At 41.4% G+C, this 15,645-nt stretch overlaps 1 protein-coding gene across 4 annotated transcripts in view; it reads right to left on the bottom strand.

Moving 5' to 3' along the window:
* FBXL20 (F-box and leucine rich repeat protein 20) overlaps positions 1 to 15,645 on the bottom strand; it is a 93,741-nt gene that overhangs the window by 32,170 nt on the left and 45,926 nt on the right. The window lies entirely within an intron of this gene.

Below are 15,645 nucleotides of genomic sequence, written 5' to 3'. Positions count from 1 at the left end.
TGACCCACTGAGCAAGGGCAGGGACCGAACCCGCAACCTCATGGTTCCTAGTCGGATTCGTTAACCACTGCGCCACGACGGGAACTCTGGCAGAAGTTCTTTTAAACAACTACATAAAAAGATGGAGCAACTTAAGTGAAGTCAGCCATACAATGAGACACCAACATCAAATGCTTTCACTGACATGTGGAATCTGAAAAAAGGACAGACGGAACTTCCTTGCAGAACAGATGCTGACTCACAGACAATGAAAAACATGGTCTCCGGAGGAGAGAGTTTGTGGGGTGGGGGGATGTGCCTGGGCTGTGGGATGGAAATCCTGTGAAATCAGATTGTTATGATCATTACACAACTACAGATGTGATAAATTCATTTGAGTAATAAAAAAAATGAAAGAAAAAAAAAAAAAGACGGAGCAACTTAATACTGCCAGTATAAAACAGAGGAGGGGAAAGTTATCTCCTTGATGATGTATGTATAAGTACCACACTCGTTCAATTATTCACATCAAAGGATGATAAAATATTTCTAACTGATACAATTTTTTAAAAGCAAAAAACCAATGTTCACACTCCGGTTATCAGAAGAAATAGGCTAGGTAAATAGCTTCATAAAGAATTTTACAGGAGTTCCCGTTGTGGCGCAGTGGTTAATGAATCCGACTAGGAACCATGAGGTTGCGGGTTCGATCCCTGCCCTTGCTCAGTGGGTTAAGGATCCGGCGTTGCCATGAGCTGTGGTGTAGGTCGAAGACGCAGCTCGGATCCCTCGTTGCTGTGGCTCTGGCGTAGGCCAGTGGCTGCAGCTCCGATTGGACCCCTAGCCTGGGAACCTCCATATGCCGCGGGAGCGGCCCAAGAAATAGCAAAAAAAAAAAAGACAAAAAAAAAGAATTTTACAGTTATGAATGAAAAAAGATAAAATAATATTGCTAACACATAAGAAACAGCAACTATAAAATGTTAAATCTCAGAGTTCCTGCTGTGGCACAGTGGGTTAAGAATCTGACTGCAGTGGCTCAGGTCACTGTTGAGATGCAGGTTTTTTGGTGTTTTTTTGGTTGTTGTTGCTTTTTTTTAGGGCCGCACCCATGGCATATGGAGGTTCCCAGGCTAGGGGTTGAATCAGAGCTACAGCTGCCGGCCTACGCCACAGCCACAGCAATGCAGGATCCGAGCCGAATCTGCCACCTACACATTTCATAGCAATGCCAGATCCTTAACCCACTGAGCAAGGCCAGGGATGGAACCAGCAGCCTCTTGGTTCCTAGTTGGATTCGTTTCCACTGTGCCATGACGGGAACTCCAGAGGTACAGGTTTGAATCCCAGCCTGTGCAGTGGGTTAAAGGATCAGGCATTGCCACAGCTGCAGCTCGGATTCAAACCCTGGCCTGGAAACTTGCATATACTGCAAGTGTGGCCATAAAATTTAAATAAATAAATAGTTGATAACTCTCTACAGTGTAAGCTGCCTGTAAAGGCAGGTTGCAGCCTCCCGGGATTAATGTCATTTCTTTTAAAACTCTCCGTACTCAAGGACTCCCTTAAAGGTCATTGTGATCTGAATAACAATGAAGCTTTTCTGCAAGTGGCAAAAAGTATAATATAGCATGTATTTTAAAGAGTTAAGGAAATCAAAGTTAGGCTTGCTTTAAGAATTTTATTGGAGTTCCCGTCGTGGCGCAGTGGTTAACGAATCCGACTAGGAACCATAAGGTTGTGGGTTCGGTCCCTGCCCTTGCTCAGTGGGTCAACGATCCGGCGTTGCCGTGAGCTATGGTGTAGGTTGCAGAAGCGGCTCGGATCCTGCATTGCTGTGGCTCTGGTGTAGGCAGGTGGCTACAGCTCAGATTCGACCCCTAGCCTGGGAATCTCCATATGCCGCAGGAGCGGCCCAAGAAATAGCAAAAAGACAAAAAAAAAAAAAAAAGAATTTTATGACATTCCTTGAGCTAACTGGAGATACCCGGAATGTTATAAAACGGAAGTCAGGACGTATTAATTAATGAAGGGTATATTTTCTATTCCCTTATTACTTTGAGTTAGCTTAATGGAACAAAATTTTGTTATTTAGTGATTAGAAGCTATCAGTCACATTTGAGAACGTGGAATAAACTGAGTCAATGATCACATCAGACAGAAAGATAAGTGTATTTTGTAAATGTTTTCTGAAAAGTTTTTTTTTTTTTTGAAAAAACTTTTTTTTTCTTTTTAGGGCTGCACCTGGGGCATATGGAAGTTCTCAGCCTAAGGGATGAATCGGAGCTATAGCCACCGGCCTAGGCCACAGCCACAGCCACAGCCAGGCAGGATCTGAGTCACATCTGCCACACTCATGGCAATGCCAGATTCTTAACACATTGAGAGAGGCCAGGTATCAAACCTGTATTTTCATGGACACTAGTCAGGTTTGTAACCCCCTGAGCTACAACAGGAACTCTTGGAAACCTTTTCTTTATTTGGGTAACATATATAACATAAAACTCACCACTTAACCATGTTTAAGTATATAGCTCAGGAGTATTAAATACGTTCACAATGTTGTGCAACCACCACCACCATCCAGGGCCAGGACTTTTTTATCTTCCCAACTGACTCCTCGTTCCTCATTCCCCCAGCACCTGATAACCACCACTATACTCTATGAATTTCACTACTCTAGGTACTTCACATGGAATCATATGGTATTTAACCCTTTGTGACAGACTTATTTAGCATAATGTCTTCAGAGTTCATCCACGTTGTTGCACGCATCACAATTCCCTTCCTTTTTAATGCTGAATGATATTCCAATGTTTATGTATACCACATTTTATACATCTGCCCATAGATGGAAAAGGCCAGATGCCTTTCTTGCTCCTCTGAGATAGACTTGCTACCACCCTGACGGATCTCCTTAATGCATTTCTCATCCTTTTAATACTGATTACCAGAGTTCCTGTCATGGTGCAGTGGTTAATGAATCTGACTAGGAACCATGAGGTTTCGGGTTCAGTCCCTGGCCTCGCTCAGTGGGTTAAGGATCTGGCGTTGCCGTGAGCTGTGGTATAGGTTGCAGACTCGGCTTGGATCTGGCATTGCTGTGGCTCTGGCATAGGCCAGTGGCTACAGCTCCGATTGGACCCCTAGCCTGGGAACTTCCATATGCCGTGGAGCAGCTCAAGAAGAGGCAAAAAGGCCCCCCCCCAAAAAAATACTGATTACCAACTCCATCACCCAATATATACATATACCCTCAATCTAGGTACCTGAACTCCTAAAACAGTAAGTTTATCTAATTCAACAAATGTTTTTGGTTTTTTTTTGTCCTTTTGTCTTTTCTAGAGCAGCTTCCCATGGTATATGGAGGTTCCCAAGCTAGGGGTCCAATCGGAGCTGTAGCCGCCGGCCTACGCCAGAGCCACAGTAACTCGGGATCCAAGCCACGTCTACAACCTTCATACACCACAGCTCACAGCAATGATGGATCCTTAACCCAGTGAGCAAGGCCAGGGATCAAACCTGCAACCTCATGGTTCCTAGTCGGATTCGTGAATCACTGCACCACGATGGGAACTCCTCAACAAACATTCTTACATCGCTTAAATGCTGCTGCTTTTTCCTGTCATCCACAATATAGTACTTTTAGTGGAGCTTCCTCATCTAAAGATCCTGTTTCTGGCAAATCACCACTAATCCCTGGGAAATTTGTATAACAAATTTGTTATACAATGGCAGAGGCACAAGTAAGAAATTTTACAGATAATGATCCTGGTTATTAGACTCAAGAGCTAGGTTCTCCACAAAAGAAAGCACAATAGATAGACATGAAACTTCACACTGGAGGTCAAATGCAGACCTAGGAAATCTTCGGAAGCACACGTCTCAACAACTGTAATTCCATTCTTAGAATGAACTGCTGGGGTTCTTGATGTCAAAATTTCCGTGAGATAGCTTTTCACCTGGATTTTAACATCAAGGTATATCAGAGAGAGAAAGAGAAGACAAATACAGTTGCTACGTTCCTCTATTCAAGTAATAGAAGCTTCGAAGTTCCCATTGTGGCTCAGCAGGTTAAGAACTCGACAAGTATCCATGAGGATGCAGGTTCAATAACTGGCCTCGCTCAGTGGGTTAAGGATCCAGCATTGCTGGGGCTGTGGTGTAGGTGGGCAGCAGCTCTGATATGACCCCTAGCCTGAGAACTTCCATATGCCGCAGGTGCAGCCCTAAAATAAATAAATAAATAAGAGCTTGGACTTTGCAGTCCTGATTCTGCTCCCTGGTCAGATGGGTGTGATAAGCCTCCACGCTTCAATCCCTTTTACCACTCCACAAGCAGTCTTTCTAAATGTCTGCTATTATTTACTAACCTTTGACTTCTACTTATTCTATGTTCTTGACAAAAGAGACAATTAGCTTTAGAAACCCCAATATAAGGATTGATGGGATAAGCTGCTAGGGTTTTACCAATAGCAACTTTGGAGGTAGAGAGAATGAAGGACAGGGAGCAGAGGAGGCTCACAATGTGCATTTATTCTTCTGGATATGATAATGTTAACTTAAAAAACTGCACTTAGAAGTGTGCATTTGTAGGATAAATCAAGGGGAAATGATATCGATATCTCTATATGATATAAATAAACTACAGTATACTTAGCACCTTCCTGCTTTTCATCATCTTCAGGCTTGGTACCTTAGACTTTAACCCTTCACGTAATTCCTTCTGAGGATATGTATGTCCATAAGGTTAAGATCAAAGAGAGAAGAAAACTGAGATAGAATGAAAGGCCAGTTATTGCTGAAGGATCCTCCTTGGCTGTTTCAATAAAAGTCCTCTTCCATCTCTTATCAAAAAAAACTGGCCTACCTTTAGGCTGCCCAGGTTTAAGGAGAGTATGCCTCACCTTCCCCACTCAAGCAAAATGACTTTGGCCAGGTTTCTGAGACATAATGTGGAAGAAGACAGGATCTAATTATAAATAAGTCTAATTGCTGCAGTAAAAAAGAAAAAAGGAGTTCCTTGGTGGCTCAGCAGTTTAAGGATCTAGCATTGTCATTGCAGAGGCATGGATTTGATCCCCGGCCCTGGAACTTCCACATGCCAACGGTGAAAAAAAGGGAAAGAGGGAAAAAAGACACTCTGCCCAGCCCCCACAAACCAAACCCTTAATACCAGATCCTCAGAGGAAAACATAGGGTTGGTTGCTAAAGTAAAACTGAGTATATTTTGGGACATGGCTACCCATGGTATGGTTCTACAAAAAGAATTTATTCCCAACTTTCCTTTTCTTTTTTTTCTTTTTTTTTTGGTCTTTTTGTCTTTTGTCTGTTGTTGTTGCTATCTCTTGGGCCGCTCCCGCAGCATATGGAGATTCCCAGGCTAGGGGTTGAATCGGAGCTGTAGCCACCGGCCTACGCCAGAGCCACAGCAACGCGAGATCCAAGCCACATTTGCAACCTATGCCACAGCTCACGGCAACGCCGGATCGTTGACCCACTGAGCAAGGGCAGGGACCGAACCCGCAACCTCATGGTTCCTAGTCGGATTCGTTAACCACTGCGCCACGACGGGAACTCCTGTTTATTACTTTTTATTTACGGTTTTTTAAAGTATTGGGCTCATGAGTAATTCATACCTATTTGTTAAAAAAAAATTTAAGGCACTAGATTCAGATCTTTGGCCACATAACGTTAAATCTTGCTCTGAAATTAGGGTATTGTCACTGCAGTGGCTTGGGTCACTGCTATGGCACAGGTTGGACGCCTGGCTCAGGAACTTTCATATGCTACGGGCATGGCCAAAACCAAAATAAACCAAACCAAAACAAACCCAATAACTGTATGCAAGTGTTCTTATTATCAGCCTATAGGTGTAGGTTTGCTAGGCCTCTGTTTTATGTAAGAGGACTTCGGGTACAATTATGACATTATGATTATTATCCATGTTCTTGTGAGGAACTCTGCTAGAGGCAATGCATGCTACCTGTAGCTATAATGGAGTTATTTCCAAGGGATTATATTCAGCATAAATTATGCAAACCTAATCTATTCATATCTGGTAATCCCATGCAGCATACTAAATCATTTAGTTCCTTAGGTGTCCAAGTAACTATTACTATTACTAATGAGACAAGCTGACTGGGCAGTTCTCTCTTTCTAAATGAGATGCAATGGGAATGTTAATGAGGCTTTGACCACAGTAAGCAACTGGCAGAATCACCTTCCAGTCATCTTAGGTATGAACTGTGGCAGGAATTTTGAGCAACTCATTGAACCATTTGCTCACATGCTAAAATAATTTTTTCTTGAGGAAATAAAAATAAAATTAAGTGTAAAAGTAGATAGTGCTTTTTGGGGGTGAAGTCATGGTTAGGCTTTTCATTTTTCATCAGAGGATGACAAATCTACGACCCATCCACCCGGTTTGAAATATAGGAATTAATCATCAATCCACAACTAAGACTATTTTTACTCTAGACCCAGAAAAGAAATAGTCTTTGTGCTACCTTAATCTTATGAAAAGTTCACATTTATAGTGATACTCACGGAAAATCGTCTAAAGGACACTGATGATCCCGGTATATATGCAATATTCCACTTGTGCTGGGCACTGTGACTGACTCTCCAACATCCATTTCATCCCAGTTAATTAGTCTAACCCTGTCACAGTGACTGGTTCAGGTCTAAACCAATTTGGACTAATGAGATCTGAGAAGAGGCTTTATTGGAGTATCAGTGCTGGCTATCTCTCCCTTTGGCATGAACAAAGACACATGCTGATGCAGTATTTGCTGGCATCTACCCGGGCCCATAAGGAAAAGCAGCTTTAGGACCAAGCTGAAATTGAATATGGCAGAATACAGAAAGGAAACTGCTGATGACACCACAGAGCTCCTAAATCAATTATCCTTAGGATATAGGTAGCCTGACCTATCCTTATATTTCACTTTCTATGAGATAAACTCCCTGTTTAAGCCAAAATTGAGTTGGAATTACTTGCAGCTGAAAGCAAGTTTGGCTCAACTGGCCTGAAGCATGCATTTTTTAGACACTATTATTATTATTACTATTTTGTGTGTGTGTGTGTGTCTTTTTTCCATTTCTTGGGCCGCTCCCGCGGCATATGGGAGGTTCCCAGGCTAGGGGTCCAATCGGAGCTGTAGCTGCCAGCCTACACCAGAGCCACTGCAACGCGGGATCCGAGCCGCGTCTGCAACCTACACCACAGCTCACGGCAACACCGGATCGTTAACCCACTGAGCAAGGGCAGGGACTGAACCCGCAACCTCATGGTTCCTAGTCGGATTCGTTAACCACTGCGCCACGACGGGAACTCCCTAGACACTATTATTTTAAGTGTTAGAGCTCCTACCGCTTCAGTCACCATGTGATGATGATGCCAAGTTGGAATCTGACTGAACCTAGATGGACACCTGACCCAAAGGCTGCCCAATCTATAGGATAACCACTAGGCTACATGATATTTTAGACCCAAAGTTCTTCATTTTGGTGTCTGAGAGGCTATGCATTTCTTTCTGGCTTCCTTATTTCCCATGGGTACTGGTAAATCCTGTAAGAGCTAAATAAACACAATATAGTCTCTTCCTTGCCTTTAGTTACTATATGTATGCTGATGACTTCCAAATCATGCTGGTAAGCTTTAGACCTATGTATACATCTGCCTTTTGATATTCCTACTTGGATAGCTGCGACTACCAAAATTGAACTCATTTTATTTTCTTCCCATTAGCCTTGTTCTTCTACCAATCTTCTTTCTTTTTTTTTCTTTTTCTTTTTTTTTTTTTTTGTCTTTTTGCCATTTTCTTGGGCCGCTCTAGTGGCATATGGAGGTTCCCAGGCTAGGGGTCGAATCGGAGCTGTAGCCACCAGCCTACGCCAGAGCCACAGCAACACGGGATCCGAGCCGCATCTGCAACCTACACCACAGCTCACGGCAACACCGGATCATTAATCCACTAAGCGAGGGCAGGAAACGAACCCGCAACCTCATGGTTCCTAGTTGGATTCGTTAACCACTGCGCCACAACGAGAACTCCGCAATCTTCTTTCTTTCACTCTCTTTCTTTCTTTCTTTCCCCTTCTTAGGGCCACACCTGTGGCACATGGAAGTTCCCAGGCTAGAGGCTGAATCAGAGCTATAGCTGCCAGCCTATGCCACAGCAATGCTAGACCCAAGCTGCTCTCTGTGACCTACACCACAGCTTGTGGCAATGCTGGGTTCTTAACCCACTGAGTGAGACCAGGGATTGAACCTGCATCCTCATGGACACTAGTTGGATTCTTAACCCACTGAGCCACAAGAACTCTATCTTTGACTCCTTTCTAATACAACCCCCATTATCAGCACATCAAGTCAACCAGCAAATATGTTGCCAATCATAACTCTTAAAAATCTCCAATTGAGTCCATTTTCTCTCTAGCCTATCATTACCATGGGGTTCAGGCTATCACTTCTTCCCAATAAAGGGAAGAATTTTTTGTTTTAAATTATATAAATAAAATTATATAATTATATAATTATATTCACAACTATATTATTATACACTTAGGATAAATTATATTATCTTGTAAATTAAAATAAGTTTATATATTATATATAATATATATGTATATTTTAAGAGGGAATTCACATACCATAAAATTTACCTTTTTAAAGAGCACAATCCAGTGAGTTTTAGCACATCCACAATGTTGTGGAATCATCATTATCTACAATTTCAGAACATTTTCTTTTCTTTTCTTTTCTTTTTTTGGCCCCACTCATGGCATGTGGAAGTTCCCAGGCCAGGGATCAAACCTGTGACCCAAGCCACTGCAGTGACAAAGCCATATTCTTAACCTGCTGCACCACAACGGAACCCCCAGAACATTCTTATCACCCATAAAAGAAACCCCATACACATTAGCAGTCATTCCCCATCACCTCCTTACTGCAGTCCTGACAACCTCTATCTCTATGGATTTGTCTACTTTGGACTTTTCATATAAATGGACCAATAAAGTATGTGGCCTTCGTGTCTGGCTTCTTTCACTTAACATGTTTTAAATCACACATTTACGCTGAAGTACCTATCTGTACTTCATTCCTTTTTGTGGCTGAATAATAATATTCCATTGTATAGCTATAACATACTTTGTCTAGCCATTCTTCAGTTAATGGACATTTGGGCTGTTTCCACTTTTTGGTTATTATGAATAAGGGTGTTATGAACACTCATGTATAAGTTTTTGTGTGAACATAATTGAATAGAGTAGTATAAATGATGAGTTATGAGTAAGGAGAGCATCCATGGGGAGGATGACTTAACATGAGATATTGGATAAGTCCAGTAAAGGAACAGCCTGGAGTGGACTGTCACAGGTTGGGAAGGCTGAGAAGCACATCCAAGCAGGTGATTCAGCATAAGGAGTTGAAGTCTGAAAGAACTGAGGGTGTCCACACACTGGAGTGACCTATCATAAGGTGTCAGTGTCTGGGCCAGGTGAAGAGGGGTATCTACATAGAGGAAAAACACAGCATGGGTTCTGGAACCCAAACAGAGTAGAAGAGTGTCCAGGGCAAGAGGAGGGGGATGGTCCAGCACGAGGTACATGAACCCAGTGTGGGCAAAGATGGAATCCTTGTGAGAGAAGCAGCAGCAGCAGCAGCAGCAGCAGCAGTCTGAGGTTGACTACCATCAGGAAGACTGAGTAAATAACAAAACGTATTAAGGACAAAAACAATCGGTTTATCATTGTCACAGAAGGGAGTTACAAATCTGGAAAGGAAGAAAAGCAGACTTATATGGTGCTAGATTGGAAAATACAAAATAAAATATTAAGGACCTACTGATGGGACATCAGGTCTGCAATTTAATAGTTTAGGAAGAAAAGTTTTTTTGTACCATACTACAACTTTTTTATAAACTTGAGATTAAGAAAATACTCTTCACCTTAATAAACCACACTAAGATTTTATCCTAATGAAATCATAAAGGATTGTTTCAAAGATTCACAAGAAGAAAGAGCATAATAGCTGTGCCATGACAGCAGACAACTGGAAAAAACACCTAGAGTCTAATGAGGAAGGAATTTTGAAAACTATGGTAAGGTTAGGAACCAAACTAGAATGACCAATAACATCACTTTCATCCAACACTTATTTTGGAGGTTCTGGCTAAAGCAATGAGGAAAAAAATAATATAAATATTGGAAGAGGTTTTTTTTTTTTTTTTTTTTTGCTTTGGTTTTTGTTTTTCTGGCAGGAGTCACAAATATATAGAAAATCTAAGAAACAACCAAACATTAGTAGAACTAATAGTAAAAGTATGAATAGGAGTTCCCACTGTGGCGCAGTGGTTAACAAATTCGACTAGGAACCATGAGGGTGAGGGTTCGTTCCCTGGCCTTGCTCAGTGCGTTAAGGATCTGGTGTTGCCGTGAGTTGTGGTGGAGGTCGCAGATGCGGCTCGGATCCTGCGTTGCTGTGGCTGTGGCATGGGCTGGTGGCTACAGCTCCAATTGGATCCCTAGCCTGGGAACCTCCATATGCCGCGGGAGTGGCCCAAGAAATGTAAAAAGACAAAAAAAAAAAGAGAGAGAGAGAGAGAGAGTTATAAATATGGAAAGGAAGAAAGCTAAAATGAGCCCTATGGTATCAGACTGGAATTGGAGATGTTAGTAATCTATCCATCTATATATATAGACAGATATAAAATTGCATAAAGATGTGCATTTATGCACCACCCATTTCTAAATATGTATTTCTATGCTCCATCTATAAGCACTGATGCCCCAGTAGCAATAAGTACAGCTAGGGCAGAGATGTCAGCTTCTAAATACCATTCTCCACGAAAAAACATCCCCAAACTCCTTATAAAAATGTCTGATTCCAGGACTAGGCTAGGAAAAATGTAAGAAGGTCCTAGAATAATCTTGCTATGTCAAAAAACAAGGATATAGGAGTTCCCTTGTGGCAGCAGGTTAAGGATCCGGCAATGTCACTGCAGCCTGGGAACGTCCACACACTGCAAGTGTGGCCAAAAAAAAAACCACAAACAAAAATCCCCCAAGGATATAATCAAAGAACAATGGGGATATATTCCAGGAACACAGACTACAACTGTCAGAGGCTAAATCTGGACTATTTTGAGCATTAAACAAGGATAACACAACCAGGATTACAATACACTGAATAAAATGGAAATCCATGAGTCTATACTGATATTAATAAATTAAGAAACAAATGAAATAGAAGGGACTTAAATTTACTTCTTTAGTAAATAAAATGTAGAAGTAATGACAGAATTAGAAAATCACCATTTGGCAATTACAACAGTAACAACTGTTTCAGGCAAGAATCAAACTACGGAGTCAAAATTTGATGAAAAACAAGATATTTGCATGGTCTCAAACTATTTCACCACAGGACACTCAATAATTATAAAGGGAAAATAGTAATATTACAGTGGAGAAATACGGCACGTGCCACTCGAACCAAATGATCAAAGCTATATCAACATTAATGGGATGGACAGACACCTCTGTCTATGATGTGAACAGTGAGAAGGTTACTACATCCTTTCTGTGGTATTCCATTCCTATAAAACTGCACCAACTGAACTGAATCATGAGAGACAGTCTATAAAATAACTGGCCTACAATCTATAAAATTATCATGGCTATAAAAGGCAAAGATTGAGGGGCTATTCAAAATTAAAGCCATCTGAAGAGAAGAGACAGGCAATTGCAACTTGTGACCTTGGACTGCAGCCTGACTCAGAAAGAAAAATCTTTTTTCTCCCCTTTTACTATAAAGAGCAGGAATGGGATAATCAGTAAAAGAGGGATGAGGTCAGTAAATTAGATAATAATATGAAATCAATGTTCACTTCCTCATTCTGAACTGTTGTTACGTAACAAAATGTCTTTATTTTTAGAAAATACACACTGAAGTCTTGGATAGAAAGTATGGTCTGTAACTTACCTTGAATGGTTCAGAAAAAAATAGAGAAAATGATAACACAAGTGAGGTAAAATTTGGGGAATCCAAGTAAAAGGTTTATGGAAATTCTGTGAACTATTTCTGCATCTTTTCAGTAAATCTGAAATTATTTAAAAACAAAAATTAGAAAAAAGGAGGTAAAAAATACATTAAAATCTCAAAAGAGTTGGGAGAAGCAAAAATACGAGCAATAGTCACAAATATCTAATTGGGTCATCTTGTATTTTGCAAGCTAACTCCTACATTCAAGCCTTGAATACATTTAACCTGCAGAAACACATAAACTTCAGGAAACTAAGTGATCACTTAAAACAAAATTGCTTATATCGTCTTCACAAAATTAAACCTGATTTCTTAAGATTATTTTGTAAATGTTTTCTTCCAGGACATTCCTAGAAGACTCATATTCCTCTGTCCCCAAGACAGAGCTGACCTAGACAGAGACATGATTTTAGGGCTATTAAACCAGCTTCAAAGTGCCAAGCTGAGCCTGGTGGGAGCTTATGGTGTTGGGATGTTTAAGAGGAAGACAAATGGGACTTGAGGGGGAGAAAGTATTTTCACATAGCTAGTTGGGGTTCTTTATGTCAAAATACCAACAGCTCCGTCTGTCCACATTTATGCACGACTTACATACAGGCAGTGTGCCTAATACGTATCTTTTTTTTTTTTTTTGTCTTTTTGCTATTTCTTTGGGCCGCTCCCACGGCATATGGAGGTTCCCAGGCTAGGGGTCCAATTGGAGCTGTAGCCACTGGCCTACGGCAGAGCCACAGCAACGCGGGATCCGAGCCGCGTCTGCAACCTATACCACAGCTCACGGCAACGCCAGATCCTTAACCCACTGAGCAAGGGCAGGGACCGAACCCGCAACCTCATGGTTCCTAGTCGGATTCGTTAACCACTGCGCCACGACGGGAACTCCTAAAACGTATCTTCTTAATAGTCCACCTTATTAATACTTCATTACTACCATAATGTCAAGGCAGCAAAGGAGTTGCAATTGGCTAAGAAAATTTGAGGATAACTCTCTCCCTGACTGAACTAAAATAAAACATCCAATTTACTCCCCAGAGTATGGAATGTTAGACTTGGAAGTATTAAACTAGCAAATGGCAATTATGAAGAAATAATCAAATCAGAAGAGATGAAGTTCTATAGTCCAATTTCCTAATGGACTATACGCACAAAGTTTATAAATTCTCCAATACAAACAATATCACAAATGACAGTCTGCTTGCCAGGCAAACCTTAAGGGGAAAAAATCCTCAACTATAACACTATTTATTATGCAAATCTTGCAGTACACCTGAATCAAAGACACTTTGCCTCAGTCCACAAGGGGAAATAATCTCTCTCATATCTGAAATGCCCTTTTCCCTTAGTGTCTAGTTAACCACCACTTACCCCCTTAAGACTCAACTCATGTCTCACTTGCTTGGAAGCATCTTCTGAACTCTCCAATGTTGGCTGTAAAGTCTTACATGTGAGCTTGCTATAATATAATGTTTGAGGCGAACCTCCATTACAGCTCCCCCCAACTTTTTCTTTCTTTTTAGGGCCGCACCTGCGGCATATGTAAGTTCCCAGGCTAGGGGTCAAATCAGAGCTGCAGCTGCCGGCCTACACTACAGCCACGGCAATGCCAGATCTGAGCTGTATCTGCTTGTGGCAACACTGGATCCTTAAGCCCTCTTAACCTGCTGAGCCATAATGGAACTCCCTTCCCTTTCCTGATTTTGCTTTGAATCTTTTCCCTGTAATAAATTAGCCATGAGTATAACGACTATATGCTGAGCCCTCTGAGCCCTTCTAGTAAATCACCAAACCCAGGGGTGGTCCTGACGACCTCCAACATAGCATGATTATCTATTTTAGACAAAAAAAAAAAAAAAAAAACCACCCAGCCAATTCATTCTTTCCATCTAAGTTTTAATGAAAAAAGGAGTTCCCGTCGTGGCGCAGTGGTTAACAAATCCAACTAGGAACCATGAGGTTGCGGGTTTGATCCCTGGCCTTGCTCAGTGGGTTAAGGATCCGGCATTGCTGTGAGCTGTGGTGTAGGTTGCAGATGCGGCTCAGATCCTGCGTTGCTGTGGCTCTGGCGTAGGCTGGAGGCTACAGCTCCAATTGACCCCTAGCCTGGGAACCTCCATATGCTGAGAGAGTGGCCCCAGAAATGGCAAAAAGACAAAAAAAAAAAAAAAGGAAAAAAGTTTCAGATTCTTATAATAATAATCCTCATTCTGAAACTACACTTTGTTTTAGAGCCAAAAAGGCATGTGTGGGCTCAAAGAGTCTCATCACTCACGTTATTTTTACAGTTATCAATACCATCCTCAGCAGGAATCTTTGAGAAACAAGTCACTTTACATTAGCTCTTGGAAAACACACATGAATCTTTGTCTTATGAATACTGACGTTCATTTTTCAAGGGGTACTACTAAATAAATGCATATGGTTCTGCTCTGAAAAGAAGTACTGTTAATCCTGCTAACTGAATTTCACCCTATGCATGCAGAGGATTCCAGCTTGCTAGAGCATTACCAATAAACTTCAAAAGGGAGTAAGAAAATCAGTAAGTTAAAGTAAGTTACTGTTAAGAAGAAACAAGAACACTTTCTTACTTCATTGGTAACTTGGCTGTGGCTCTGTATTTACAAGAAAATATAAATTCTATGGCCCTACTAATGTAATTTTTCTCCTTGTAGATTAATATATAAAGGCAGAATTATGAAAGTATAAAATCTTGGCAAACATGACAGTATTTCAGGTAACATCAATGGATGCTAAAATTAGTGGACAAAAATGAATAACAACACTTAAATCGTCTTAACATACAGCTCCCCCCAAGATATTTACCAAGCTATTTAAACTTTTAAAGGAAATATTACTTTCAATGAATTTCAAAGCATTACAAATGCCCTGGATATAATTTACTAATATTTACACCAATCAATTGTTATCTGTTTAGTGTAAGGTCAAAGATAAAACAAAAGCCTCTTTCCTATTTGGCTTAAATGGTTTAAACAAAAAGTTGACCCACTGCCTTAAAGAAAGCCACAGCCATCCCACAGCTTCATGTAATGGTAAGGAAAAGCCATTGAGATTTGTTCGTGGTAACAAAATGAGTAGACACAGGAATTCTTCCTTATCCAATCTCCCTCCAAATACCATCAGTTTTGCAACTATAAATCTTACAGCTCATCAGGTACTAGAGTGAAGTCAAAACATGTTTTATGGCGTTCCCGTAGTGGCGCAGTGGTTAACGAATCCGACTAGGAACCATGAGGTTGCGGGTTCGGTCCCTGCCCTTGCTCAGTGGGTTAAGGATCCGGCGTTGCCGTGAGCTGCCGTGAGCTACGCCAGAGCCACAGCAACGCAAGATCTGAGCCGCATCTGCAACCTACACCACAGCTCACGGCAATGCCGGATCCTTAACCCACTGAGCAAGGCCAGGGATCAAACCCGTTGCAGCCAATTGCCAAAAAGTCAATTGGTGTAGGTTGCAGACGCGGCTCGGATCCCGCGTTGCTGTGGCTCTGGCGTAGGCCGTTGGCTACAGCTCCAATTCGACCCCTAGCCTGGGAACCTCCATATGCCGAGGGAGCGGCCCAAGAAATAGCAACAACAACAACAACAACAAAAGACAAAAAAAA

This window comes from Phacochoerus africanus, chromosome 14 (genome assembly GCF_016906955.1).
Source record: "Phacochoerus africanus isolate WHEZ1 chromosome 14, ROS_Pafr_v1, whole genome shotgun sequence".
Taxonomy (NCBI): Eukaryota; Metazoa; Chordata; class Mammalia; order Artiodactyla; family Suidae; genus Phacochoerus; species Phacochoerus africanus.
This window is presented reverse-complemented; position numbering and strand designations above follow the sequence as displayed.